The sequence below is a fragment of the Arachis ipaensis genome, chromosome B7, assembly GCF_059453495.1.
Source record: "Arachis ipaensis isolate K30076 ecotype BB chromosome B7, ASM5945349v1, whole genome shotgun sequence".
Taxonomy (NCBI): domain Eukaryota; kingdom Viridiplantae; phylum Streptophyta; class Magnoliopsida; order Fabales; family Fabaceae; genus Arachis; species Arachis ipaensis.
Window position 1 is genome coordinate 118646542 of NC_142442.1, and position 14023 is coordinate 118660564.

Consider the following 14023-nt stretch of genomic DNA (forward strand, 5'->3'; position numbering starts at 1 on the left):
TGGAATAGGATTCACCCTCCTTTTGCGTCTGTCACTATGCCCTCGCGAGTTTGAAGTTCGTCATAGTCATTCAATCCCAGAATCCTACTCAGAATACCACAGACAAGGTTTAGACTTTTCGGACTCTCATGAATGCCGCCATCAATCTAGCTTATACCACGAAGATTCTGATTAAGAGATCCAAGAGATACTCATTCAATCTAAGGTAGAACAGAAGTGGTTGTCAGACACGCGTTCATAGGGAATGATGATGATTGTCACGTTCATCACATTCAGGTTGAAGTGTGAATGAATATCTTAGAAGCGGAATAAGTTGAATTGAATAGAAAACAGTAGTACTTTGCATAAATCTTTGAGGAACAGCAGAGCTCCACACCTTAATCTATGGAGTGTAGAAACTCTACCGTAGAAAATACATAAGTGAAAGGTTCAGGTATGGCCGAGAGGCCAGCCCCCAAAACATGATCAAAGATGATCCGAAGATCATAAGATGTCTAATACACTAGTAAAAAATCCTATTTATAATAAACTAGCTACTAGGATTTACAAAAGTAAGTAATTGATGCATAAATCCACTTCCGGGGCCCACTTGGTGTGTGCTTGGGCTGAGCTTGAATGTTACACGTGTAGAGGTCAATCTTGGAGTTGAACGCTAGTTTGTAACATATTTCTGGCGTTCAACTCTAGCTTGTGACGTGTTTCTGGCGTTTAACTCCAGACAGCAGCGTAGAACTGGCGTTCAATGCCCTTTTACGTCGTTCAAACTCAGCCAAAGTATGGACTATTATATATTTCTGGAAAGCCCTGGATGTCTACTTTTCAACGCAATTGAAAGTGCGCCATTTTGAGTTTTGTAGCTCCAGAAAATCCACTTTGAGTGAAGGGAGGTCAGAATCCAACAGCATCAATAGTCCTTCTTCTACCTCTGAATCTGATTTTTGCTCAAGTCCCTCAATTTCAGCCAGAAAATACCTGAAATCACAGAAAAACACACAAACTCATAGTAAAGTCCAGAAATGTGAATTTAGCATAAAAACTAATAAAAACATCCCTAAAAGTAACTAGATTCTACTAAAAACATACTAAAAATAATGCCAAAAAGCGTATAAATTATCCGCTCATCACAACACCAAACTTAAATTGTTGCTTGTCCCCAAGCAACTGAAAATCAAATAGGATAAAAAGAAGAGAATATACTATAAATTCCAAACTATCAATGAAACATAGCTCCAATCAAATGAGCGGGACTTGTAGCTTTTTGCCTCTTGAATAGTTTTGGCATCTCACTTTATCCATTGAAGTTTAGAATGATTGGCATCTATAGGAACTCAGAGTTCAGATAGTGTTATTGATTCTCCTAGTTCAGTATGATGATTCTTGAACACAGCTATTTTTTGAGTCTTGGCCGTGGCCCTAAGCACTTTGTTTTCCAGTATTACCACCGGATACATAAATGCCACAGACACATAATTGGGTGAACCTTTTCAGATTGTGACTCAGCTTTGCTAAAGTCCCCAATTAGAGGTGTCCAGGGTTCTTAAGTACACTCTTCTTTTGCTTTGGACCTTGACTTTAACCGCTCAGTCTCAAGTTTTCACTTGACACCTTCACGCCACAAGCACATGGTTAGGGACAGCTTGGTTTAGCCGCTTAGGCCAGGATTTTATTCCTTTAGGCCCTCCTATCCACTGATGCTCAAAGCCTTGGGATCCTTTTTATTTACCCTTGCCTTTTGGTTTTAAGGGTTATTGGCTTTTTGCTCTTGCCTCTTAGTTTTAAGAGCTTTTGGCTTTTTCTGCTTGCTTTTTCTTTTTCTTTCTAAATTTTTTTTTCTGCAAGCTTTGTTCTTTGCTGCTTTTTCTTGCTTCAAGAATCATTTTTATGATTTTTTAGATTATCAAATAACATGTCTCCTTGTCATCATTCTTTCAAGAGCCAACATATTTAACATTCTTACACAATAACTTCAAAAGACATATGCACTGTTCAAGCATTCATTCAGAAAACAAGAAGCATTGTCACCACATCAATATAATTAAACTAAGTTCAAGGATAAATTTGAAACTCATGTACTTCTTGTTCTTTTGAATTAAAATAGTTTTCATTTAAGAGAGGTGATGGATTCATAGGACATTCATAACTTTAAGACAAAGTTACTAAATACTAATGATCATGTAATGAAGACACAAACATGGATAAGCACTTAACATAGAGAAAACGAAAAACAGAGAATGTAAGAACAAGGAATGAGTCCACCTTAGTGATGGTGGCGTTTCCTTCTTGAGGAACCAATGATGTCCTTGAGCTCTTCTATGTCTCTTCCTTGTCTTTGTTGCTCCTCCCTCATTGCTTTTTGATCTTCTCTTATTTCATGAAGGATGATGGAGTGCTCTTGATGTTCCACCCTTAATTGTCTCATGTTGGAACTTAATTCTCCTAGGGAGGTGTTGATTTGCTCCCAATAGTTTTATGGAAGAAAATACATTTGAGGCATCTCCGGGATCTCATGGTGATGAGCTTCATGCGTCTCTTAAGATCCATGAATGGGCTCTCTTGCTAGCTCCATCCTTTTCTTAGTGATGGGCTTCTCTTCCTCAATGGGAATGTCTCCTTCTATGAAAGCTCCAGCTGAGTAACATAGATGGCAAATAAGATGAGGAAAAGCTAGCCTTGCCCCAGGAGAGGGCTTTTCGGCTATTTTGTAGAATTCAAGGGAGATGACTTCATGAACTTCTACTTCCTCTCCAATCATGATGCTATGAATCATGATGGCCCGATCTACAGTAACTTCAGATCGGTTGCTAGTGGGGATGATGGAGCGTTGGATGAACTCTAACCATCTTCTAGCCACAGGCTTGAGGTCCAGTCTTCTTAGTTGAACCGGCTTGCCTTTGGAGTCAATCTTCCATTGAGCTCCTTCCACACATATGTCCATGAGGACTTGGTCCAACCTTTGATTAAAGTTGACTCTCCTTGTGTAGGGGCGTGCATCTCCTTGCATCATAGGCAAGTTGAACGCCAACCTCACATTTTCCGGACTAAAATCTAAGTATTTCCCCCGAACCATTGTAATATAATTCTTTGGGTTTGGGTTCTTACTTTGATCATGGTTCCTAGTGATCCATGCATTGGCATAGAACTCTTGAACCATTAGGATGCCAACTTGTAGGATAGGGTTTGTTAGAACTTTCCAACCTCTTCTTTGGATTTCATGTCGGATCTCCGGATACTCATTCTTCTTGAGCTTGAAAGGGACCTCGGGGATCACCTTCTTCTTGGCCACAACATCATAGAAGTGGTCTTGATGGGCTTTGGAGATGAATCTTTCCATCTCCCATGACTCGGAGGTGGAAGCTTTTGTCTTCTCTTTCCCTTTTCTAGAGGATTCTTCGGTCTTGGGTGCCATCAATGGTGATGGAAAAACAAAAAACTTATGCTTTTACCACACCAAACTTAGAATATTGCTCGCCCTCGAGCAAGAGAAGAAAGAATAGATGAAGAAGAAGAAGAAAATATGGAGGAGATGGGGGAGGGGTGTATTCGGCCAAGAAGAGGAAGAGAGGGTTGTGTTGTGTGAAAATGAAGAAGAATGGAGGGCTTTATATAGGGAAGGGAGGGGGGGTAAGGTTCGGCCATAAGGGTGGGTTTGGGTGGAAAATTGATTTTGAATTTTGAAGGTAGGTGGAGTTTATGAGGTAGGTTTATGGGGAAGAGTGGATGGATGTGAGTGGTGAAGTGGTGATAGGGAAGAGAGATTGAGGTGATTGGTGAAGAGTTTTGGGGAAGAGTGTTTATGGAATTATGTGAAAGAGGGGTGAGAAGAAGTGAGTGGAGGTAGGTGGGGATCCTGTGGGGTCCACAGATCCTGAGGTGTTCAAGGATTTACAACCTTACACCAAATTAGGCATGCAAAATGCCCTTGCACACAACTCTGGGCGTTCAGCGCCAGATTGGTGCTTGTTCTAGGCGTTGAACGCCCATTTGTTGCCCATTTCTGGCGTTGAACGGCAGAACCATGCTTGTTCTGGGCGTTCAGCGCCAGCTCTTCTCCAGGGTGCAATTCTGGCGTTCAAATGCCCAGATGCTGCCCATTTTGGGTGTTCAGCGCCAGAACCATGCTCTGTTCTGGCGTTGAACGCCAGCCAGATGCTTCTTACTGGCGTTTAAACGCCAGTAAGGTCTTCCTCCAGGGTGTGATTTTTCTTCTGCTATTTTTGATTCCGTTTTCAATTTTTATATTTATTTTGTGACTCCACATGATCATGAACCTAATAAAACATGAAAGAACAAGAAAAATAAAATTAGATAAATAAAAATTGGGTTGCCTCCCAACAAGCGCTTCTTTAATGTCAATAGCTTGACAGTGGGCTCTCATGGAGCCTCACAGATGTTCAGAGCATTGTTGAGACTTCCCAACACCAAACTTAGAGTTTGGATATGGGAGTTCAACACCAAACATAGAGTTTGGTTGTGGCCTCCCAACACCAAACTTAGAGTTTGACTGTGGGGGCTCTGGTTGACTCTGTTTTGAGAGAAGTTTTTTATGCTTCCTCTCCATGTTTACAGAAGGATAACCTTGAGTTGTAAACATAAGGGAGTCCGCATTCAATTGAAGGACTAATTCACCTCTATCAACATCAATCACAGCTCTTGTTGTGGCTAGGAAGGGTCTTCCAAGGATGATGAATTCATCGTCATTCTTCCCAGTATCCAAGACTACGAAATCAGCAGGGATGTAAAGGCCTTCAACCTTTACTAACACGTCCTCTACTTGTCCATAAGCCTGTTTTCTTGAATTGTCTGCCATCTCTAATGAGATTTTAGCAGCTTGCACCCCATAGATTCCCAGTTTCTCTATTACAGAGAGGGGCATGAGGTTTATCCCTGAACCAAGGTCACACAGAGCCTTTTCAAAGATCATGTTGCCTATGGTACAAGGTATTATGAACTTTCTAGGATCCTGTTTCTTCTAAGACAATGTCAGTTGATCCAGATCACTTAGTTCATTGGTGAACAAGGGAGGTTCATCTTCCCAAGTCTCAATACCAAATAATTTGGCATTCAGCTTCATAATTGCACCAAGGTACTTGGCAACTTGCTCTTCAGTAACATCCTCATTTTCTTCAGAAGAGGAATACTCATCAGAGCTCATGAAGGGCATAAGGAGGTTTAATGGAATCTCTATGGTCTCTAGATGAGTCTCAGATTCCTTTGGTTCCTCAAGGGGAAACTCCTTATTGATCACTGGACGTCTCAGGAGGTCTTCCTCACTGGGATTTACGTCCTCAACCTCCCTTACAGGTTTGGCCATGGTGGTAATGTCAATGGCCTTGCACTCTCCTTTTGGATTTTCTTCTGTATTACTTGGGAGAGTACTAGGAGGGATTTTAGTGATCCTTTTACTCAGCTGGCCCACTTGTGCCTCCAAATTTCTAATGGAGGACCTTGTTTCATTCATGAAACTTACAATGGCCTTAGATAGATCAGAGACTAAATTTGCTAAGCTAGATGGATTCTGCTCAGAATTCTTTGTCTGTTGCTGAGTGGATGATGGAAAAGGTTTACTATTGTTAAACCTATTTCTTCCACCATTATTAAAGCCTTGTTGAGGCTTTTGTTGATCCTTCCATGAGAGATTTGGGTGATTTCTCCATGAGGGGTTAGAGGTATTTCCATAAGGTTCACACATGTAATTCACCTCTGCTATTGCAGGGTTTTCAGGATCATAAGCTTCTTCTTCAGAAGATGCCTCTTGAGTACTGTTGGATGCAGCTTGCATTCCATTCAGACTCTGAGAAATCATATTGACTTGCTGAGTCAATATTTTATTCTGAGTTAATATGGCATTCAGAGTATCAATTTCAAGAACTCCCTTCTTCATAGGCGTCCCATTACTCACAGGGTTCCTCTCAGAAGTGTACATGAACTGGTTATTAGCAACCATGTCAATGAGTTTTTGAGCTTCTGCAGGCGTTTTCTTTAGGTGAATGGATCCACCTGCAGAAGTATCCAATGACATCTTAGCTAATTCAGACAGACCATCATAGAATATATCCAGGATGGTCCATTCTGAAAGCATGTCAGAAGGACACTTTTTGGTCAGTCCGTTGTATCTCTCCCAAGCTTCATAGATGTATTCACCTTCTTTCTGTCTGAAGGTCTGAACATTCACTCTAAGCTTACTCAGCTTTTGAGGAGGAAAGAACTTGGCTAAGAAAGCCTTGACCAGCTTATCCCAAGAGTTCAGGCTATCCTTAGGTTGAGAGTCCAACCATATTCTAGCTCTGTCTCTCACAGCAAAAGGGAAAAGCATGAGCCTGTAGACTTCAGGATCTACTCCATTAGTCTTAACAGTATCACATATCTGCAAGAATTCAGTTAAGAACTAAAAAGGATCTTCAGATGGAAGTCCATGAAACTTGCAGTTCTGCTGCATCAGAGAAACTAATTGAGGTTTCAGCTCAAAATTGTTTGCTCCAATGGCAGGAATGGAGATGCTTCTTCCATGTAAATTGGAATTAGGTGCAGTAAAGTCACCAAGCATCCTCCTTGCATTATTATTATTTTCGGCTGCCATCTCCTCTTCTTGTTCGAAAATTTCTGAAAGGTGCTTGCTGGATTGTTGTAATTTAGCTTCTCTTAGTTTCCTCTTCAGAGTCCTTTCAGGTTCTGGATCTGCTTCAACAAGAATGTTCTTGTCCTTTCTCCTGCTCATATGGAAAAGAGGAGACAGAAAAATAATAATAATAGAGATCCTTTTTGCCCAAGCATAGAGGTTCCCTTATGTGAGTAGAAGAAAAGAAGAAGAGAAAATCTGAACTCAGAAAGAGAGAGGGTTCGGATTTTTGGGGAGTGAGGGAGAGATGTTAGTAGATGAATAAATAAAATAGAGAGAAGGAGAATTTTCGAAAATTATTTTTGAAAAAGAGTTAGTGATTTTCGAAAATAGTTTTTTGAAAAATGTTAGTAATTTTTCGAAAATTAAAATCAAAAATTAAAATAATTAGTTAATTAAAAAGAAATTTTGAAAAAGAGGGAAGATATTTTCGAAAATTAGAGAGAGAGAGTTAGTTAGGTAGTTTTGAAAAAGATAAGAAACAAACAAAAAGTTAGTTAGTTAGTTGAAACAAATTTTGAAAATCATTTTTGAAAAGATAAGAAGATAAGAAGTTAGAAAAGATATTTTGAAAATCAAATTTTTGAAAAAGATAAGATAAGAAGATATTTTTGAAAAGATATGATTGAAATTAGTTTTTGAAAAAGATTTGATTTTTAGAATCACAATTAATGACTTGATTCACAAGAAATCACGAGATATGATTCTAGAACTTAAAGTTTGAATCTTTCTTAACAAGCAGGTAACAAACTTGAAATTTTTGAATCAAAACATTAATTGATGATGTTATTTTCGAAAATTATGTGATAAAGATAAGAAAAATATTTTTGAAAAATATTTTAAAAATTTTCGAAAATAAATAAGAAAAATGAAAAAGATTTGATTTTTGAAAAAGATTTTGAAAAAGATAAGATTTTTAAATTGAAAATTTGATTTGACTCATAAAAACAACTAGATTTTAAAATTTTTTGAAAAAGTCAAATCTAATTTTCGAAATTTTAAGAGAGAAAAAGGGAAAGATATTTTTTTTATTTTTGAATTTTTAATGATGAGAGAGAAAAACATGAAAATGATGCAATGCATGAAAGTTATGGATCAAAACAATGAATGTATGCAAGAATGCTATGAATGTCAAGATGAACACCAAGAACACTTTGAATGTCAAGATGAACATCAAGAACTTATTTTTGAAAAATTTTTAATGCAAAGAAAACATGCAAGACACCAAACTTAAAAATTTTTCATGTATAGACACTATGAATGTAAGAATGCATATGAAAAACAAGAAAAGACACAAAATATGAAAACATCAAGATCAAACAAGAAGACTTACCAAGAACAACTTGAAGATCATGAAGAACACTATGAATGCATGAATTTTCGAAAAATGCAGAGAATTTTTAGAAAAAATGCAGTTGACACCAAACTTGAAATTGACTTAAGACTCAAACAAGAAACACAAAATATTTTTTATTTTTATGATTTTATAAATTTTTTTGTATTTTTCAAAAATTATTTGTGAAAAAGAAGAATAAGGATTCCAAAATTTTTAATGTGAATTCCAGGAATCTTGCACTCTTAGTCTAAAGCTCCAATCTGAGGGTTAGACATGGCTTAATAGCCAGTCAAGCTTTAGCATGTAAATCAAGTGGATCAGGAACAGCAGCAGGTGGATCAGCAACAAGTAGCTTGCTCTTGATAATGTTGGGTTGGAAGCCCCAGTCCAAATGAATTTAGACATGGCTTTACAGCCAGTCAGACTTCAACATGCTTCATGAAACACTAGAATTCATTCTTAAAAATTCTGAAGAACATAATAAAAATTTTTGAAAAGAATTTTTATTTTTTCGAAAATAAAGGAGAAATTTTTGAAAGATTTTTGAAAAATTTTTTGAAAACTTTTTGAAAATAAAATAAGAAGAAAATTACCCAATCTGAGCAACATGATGAACCGTCAGTTGTCCAAACTCGAACAATCCCCGACAACGGCGCCAAAAACTTGGTGCACGAAATTGTGATATCAGGCAACGGCGCCAGAAACTCTGTATGCACGTCTTAATAAATCGTTTTTCATTCACAACTTCGATACAACTAACCAGCAAGTGCACTGGGTCGTCAAAGTAATAAACCTTACGTGAGTAAGGGTCGATCCCACGGAGATTGTTGGTATGAAGCAAGCTATGGTCACCTTGTAAATCTCAGTCAGGCGGATATAAAATAGTTATGGAGTTTTCAAACATAAATAATAAATAGATAGAAAATAAAGATAGAAACACTTATGTATATCATTGGTGAGAATTTCAGATAAGTGTATAGAGATGCTTTCGTTCCTCTGAACCTCTGCTTTTCTGATGTCTTCATCCAATCAGTCTTACTCCTTTCCATGGCTGGCTTTATGTAAGGACATCACCGTTGTCAATGGCTACTTTTAATCCTCTCTGGAAAATGGTCTGATGCGCTGTCACTGCATGGCTAATCGTCTGGAGGCATCACCCTTGTCAATAGCTGCATCCCATCCTCTTGTGAAAATGGTCCAAATGCTCTGTCACAGCACGGCTAATCATCTGAGGTTCTCGATCATACTGGAATAGGATTCACCCTCCTTTTGCGTCTGTCACTACGCCCAGCACTCGCGAGTTTGAAGTTCGTCACAGTCATTCAATCCCAGAATCCTACTCGGAATACCACAGACAAGGTTTAGACTTTCCGGACTCTCATGAATGCCGCCATCAATCTAGCTTATACCACGAAGATTCTGATTAAGAGATCCAAGAGATACTCATTCAATCTAAGGTAGAACGGAAGTGGTTGCCAGATACGCATTCATAGGGAATGATGATGATTGTCACGTTCATCACATTCAGGTTGAAGTGCGAATGAATATCTTAGAAGCGGAATAAGTTGAATTGAATAGAAAACAATAGTACTTTGCATAAATCTTTGAGGAACAGCAGAGCTCCACACCTTAATCTATGGAGTGTAGAAACTCTACCGTAGAAAATACATAAGTGAAAGGTTCAGACATGGCCGAGAGGCCAGCCCCCAAAACGTGATCAAAGATGATCCGAAGATCATAAGATGTCTAATACACTAGTAAAAAATCCTATTTATAATAAACTAGCTACTAGGGTTTACAGAAGTAAGTAATTAATGCATAAATCCACTTCCGGGGCCCACTTGGTGTGTGCTTGGGATGAGCTTGAATGTTACACGTGTAGAGGTCAATCTTGGAGTTAAACGCCAATTTTTAACGTATTTCTGGCGTTCAACTCTGGCTTGTGACGTGTTTCTGGTGTTTAACTCCAGACAGCAGCGTAGAACTGGCGTTCAACGCCCTTTTACGTCATCTAAACAAGTATGGACAATTATATATTTCTGGAAAGCCCTGGATGTCTACTTTCCAACGCAATTAGAAGCGTGCCATTTTGAGTTCTGTAGCTCCAGAAAATTCACTTTGAGTGCAGGGAGGTCAGAATCCAACAGCATCAGCAGTCCTTCTTCTACCTTTGAATCTGATTTTTGCTCAAGTCCCTCAATTTCAGCTAGAAAATACCTGAAATTACAGAAAAACACACAAACTCATAGTAAAGTCTAGAAATGTGAATTTAGCATAAAAACTAATAAAAACATCCCTGAAAGTAACTAGATTCTACTAAAAACATACTAAAAATAATGGCAAAAAGCGTATAAATTATCCGCTCATCAACCGGGTCAGGTAAAGTTTCTTTTAGTGTCAATTGACTACTTCTCAAAATGGATAGAAGCACAACCTTTAGCAAAGATAACAGCCGAAAAGGTAAGATCTTTTATATGGAAAAACATAATATGCCGATTTGGAATACCAAAGGAAATAATATCAGACAACGGTAGACAATTTGCCGATAATAAGCTCGGTTCATTTTTAAACAATTTTAATATACAGCACCATTTTAGCTCGGTCGAACACCCACAAACCAATGGGCAGGCCGAAGCCGCTAACCGAGTTATATTGCAGACAATAAAGAGAAAGCTTGACAATGCAAAGGGTGAATGGGCCGAACTGATCCCAGAAATATTGTGGAGCTACAACACAACAATACAAACAACCACAGGCGAAACACCCTTCAAACTAGTATATGGGTCGGAGGCGCTAATTCCAGTAGAGGTCGGAACTCCCACATTAAGGACCGAGCTATATGACGAACAACACAATGCTTATATAAGAAGCGCCGAGATTGACCTCGTCCAAGAAGATAGGGATATCGCAGCAATCAAACAGAGAGCCATGAAACAATTGGCTACAAGGAAACACAATGCCAAAGTCATCCCAAGAGTTTTCTCAAAGGACGATCTAGTCCTCAGGCGAACTGAAGATGCGAGACGACCTCCCTCGCACGGGAAGCTAGCCGCGAACTGGGAAGGACCTTTTTGAATAGTAAAAGTACTTGGAATGGGGGCTTATCAGCTTGAAACACTTCAGGGCAAACCAGTATCGGGAAACTGAAATGTTTCATCATTGAAAATGTATAGATCATAAGTTGTACACTTAGCGGATGAAGGTACTCTTTTTTCCCCTTTAGAGCTTTTTCCCAAAAAGGGTTTTGCCTAAAGAAGGGTTTTAATGAGGCCGAACGCCCAATATATTCAAATTATCGAACGATTCTTTCAAACAAATCCAGGCCAAACAAACGAAAGCAACAAAGCATACAAAAACCATGACAAAATGGTATCGTCAATCCGGCCTAACCTCGGCCAAAGCAAACAGTTCAAAATATCAACAAGAGGAATAAACCTCAGTCAACAACACTAAGTCAAAAGATAAAAATCAATCATACATATCCAAAATATTAACAAAACAAACTAAGAGGGAGGAGCATTCTCATCATGCTCCTCTACAGCGCCGTCTACAACCAATTTTCCACCAACTACTATCTTGGTCATATCAAGCTGATCACTGTCAAAATCTGGGGCCAGTACAGCAATCTGACTTACAGCCCGCTCAAATCCATACGAAAACATCTCCATGCCATTCTCCTCCAACTCATGGACACGGGAAGTAAGACGACCCTTAGCTACATCATTCACCTTAACCTCAGCCTGCAGCAGACGAACCTGATCTCTCAAGCGAGTGACCTCCTCCTCAAACTCCTTTGCCTTAGCCACAGCACTGATAACAACATATTCTTTCTCTTTAGCAGCCTTCTCCAATTCGGCAATCCTCACATTATACGACTTCTCCAGATCAGCAATCTTGTTCACAGCCTCCTGCTGCTCAGCGCCGATGATCTCGGTAGTACGACCAACACACATTAAGCGAGATGCAACAATCTAGACACAAATTTGAAGTCAAAATAAAAATCAAAAGGCAAGCAAAAAGCTTTAAAAAAGCTCGAACAAAAATAAAGACTACCTGAACAAATTTACCAAGAGATTCCACACCAACACAACGAGTCATCAGCATGTCACCAGGATATTGAGACACTTTATCAGAAAGATCAGCAAAGTCGAATTGGTCACTCCACAAAGAATGCGAACCAGAACCAGGGATGAAACCATGAAGTTTCTTTTGCCGATCAAAAGCAAACCTGCCACCCCCTGCAACCTCCCTGATCTCCTCTGAAATCACTTCCACAGATTTTTCAGCGTCATCCCTTTTTCTTTTGAAAGATGACGCCGCTTGAGCAACAGACTGAGCACCATCACCACCCCCTCATTCACAGCCATAGAAGCATCAGTAAGCTTCTCTTTCTTCTTCTTCAGAAAAGTCTGAAGACGTGACGGATCAAGAAGAGGAACTCGCCCACCTACGCAAAAGAAAGAAGTCAGAATAAATAAAATGTATGAGAAATAAGCATAGAACAATCAAAGAAGTACCTAGATACGTTTTCAAACCCTCCACATCACCAGAGTCATGAAAGCGAAGAAGGTCAAGAATAGACAGACACTCCCCCCAGCAAAAGTCTCAACCAAAAAGTCCAACAACTGCTCTTCTTCCTCACCTCGCTCCATGGCCTTAAGAATCTGACAGGGCTTCGAGCACCAATACAGGGGAAACTTCTCTATCAACTCATCATCAAGATAAAAAGGGTATTCAGACTCGACTGATCTAACTTTCACAAACAAAGACTTAAAGTTTTTAAAGGAAGACTTATAAAGAAGAAAGAGAGAACGACCAGGGTAGCTACTCAAACACACCCACAACCCCTTTCGAACCCCCTTCGCTTGGAACAAAGAAAAAAATGCAGCAAGGGGGCAGGGAACAGACAGAAAGTTCATCAAACATTGGAAAGCACGCAAAAACGCCCATGAATTAGGATGCAACTGTGAAGGCGCGCAATTTAACTGAGTTAAAACGTCGCATTCAAATGCAGAAAATGGAAACTTTACATGAAGCTCAACAAGACACGGCGTATAAAAGTAAAAATATTGCCAATCACCCCTTCTTTCACAAACCCTATCTTCGCTAGAGCAGGGGAGGAACTCAACAACAGCACCCGTCCCCTCCTTTACGACATTCAAGCCCTGTAGCTCACCCAATGAGTTAACACTAACAAACGAGGAGGAACGAGTCCTCACGTCATCGTGAACCCAATAATACGGATTAGCCTAATTATCTTCCACAACTTTCTCTTTTTCTTTATCTCTCGCCATTTCAGAAGAAAGAACAGTGAAAATGAAATATTACAGAGAAAGGAACAAACCTTTGGAAGTCATAGCCAGCTACTAGGAAGAATTCGAAACAGCAATTCCCAAAACAAGGAAAAATTATTGCAAGCCCACTAACTTAGTGGGTAACTTAAATTGCAACCACTAAAAAACGTGGAAAACCCAAACGGCAAGAGAATGCATTAAAAGCGGGCACGTTTTGCAAGAGAAGAAACAACGAGTCTTCCAAGGTCACCCAAAATTCTTCTAAAAACACATTTACGAAATGCCCAAAAACGAAAAGACATATAAGCTCGCCTACCATCTACACACAATGCCAGCTGACCTTGGGGGCTATAACGTGTACCCCGCTAATCTCGGAATCCTATCAACATCAGTAACCGACCATAAATCCCGGAAATAGATGAATCAAAACAGAAGCGAACTACTTGACTAAACACACGTACAAGTAAGAGACTATCCACTAGCCGTTACCAACAACAACGGAATGCACTTTCTAAAAGCCATTAATATCGGAACGACTGAGCTACGCACATCACCTCACCCTTCTATAAAACCAAAACCAAATAACTCAGAAAGACAAGTGACAAAATTCACTCTAATTCATTATTTTTATCTCTCATAATTCATATACTTACTTGAGCGTCGGAGTGATTTTTGCAGGTGCTCCTACCGCCGTGTTTTACCGCGCCGAGGTTATTCTTGGAGACTATCTCCCAGGTGACGCGTTACTCCACCGGGAGCTAAGCAACCTTGTTGAAG

The 14023-nt window shown here is 39.3% G+C and overlaps 1 non-coding gene across 1 annotated transcript; it reads left to right on the forward strand.

Moving 5' to 3' along the window:
- Positions 1 to 6073: 6073 nt before the first annotated feature.
- LOC148553885 (small nucleolar RNA R71) lies at positions 6074 to 6181 on the forward strand. The gene has a single exon (XR_015892925.1). It is a non-coding gene; the product is annotated as a small nucleolar RNA R71 (small nucleolar RNA).
- The last annotated feature ends 7842 nt before the right edge of the window (positions 6182 to 14023 follow it).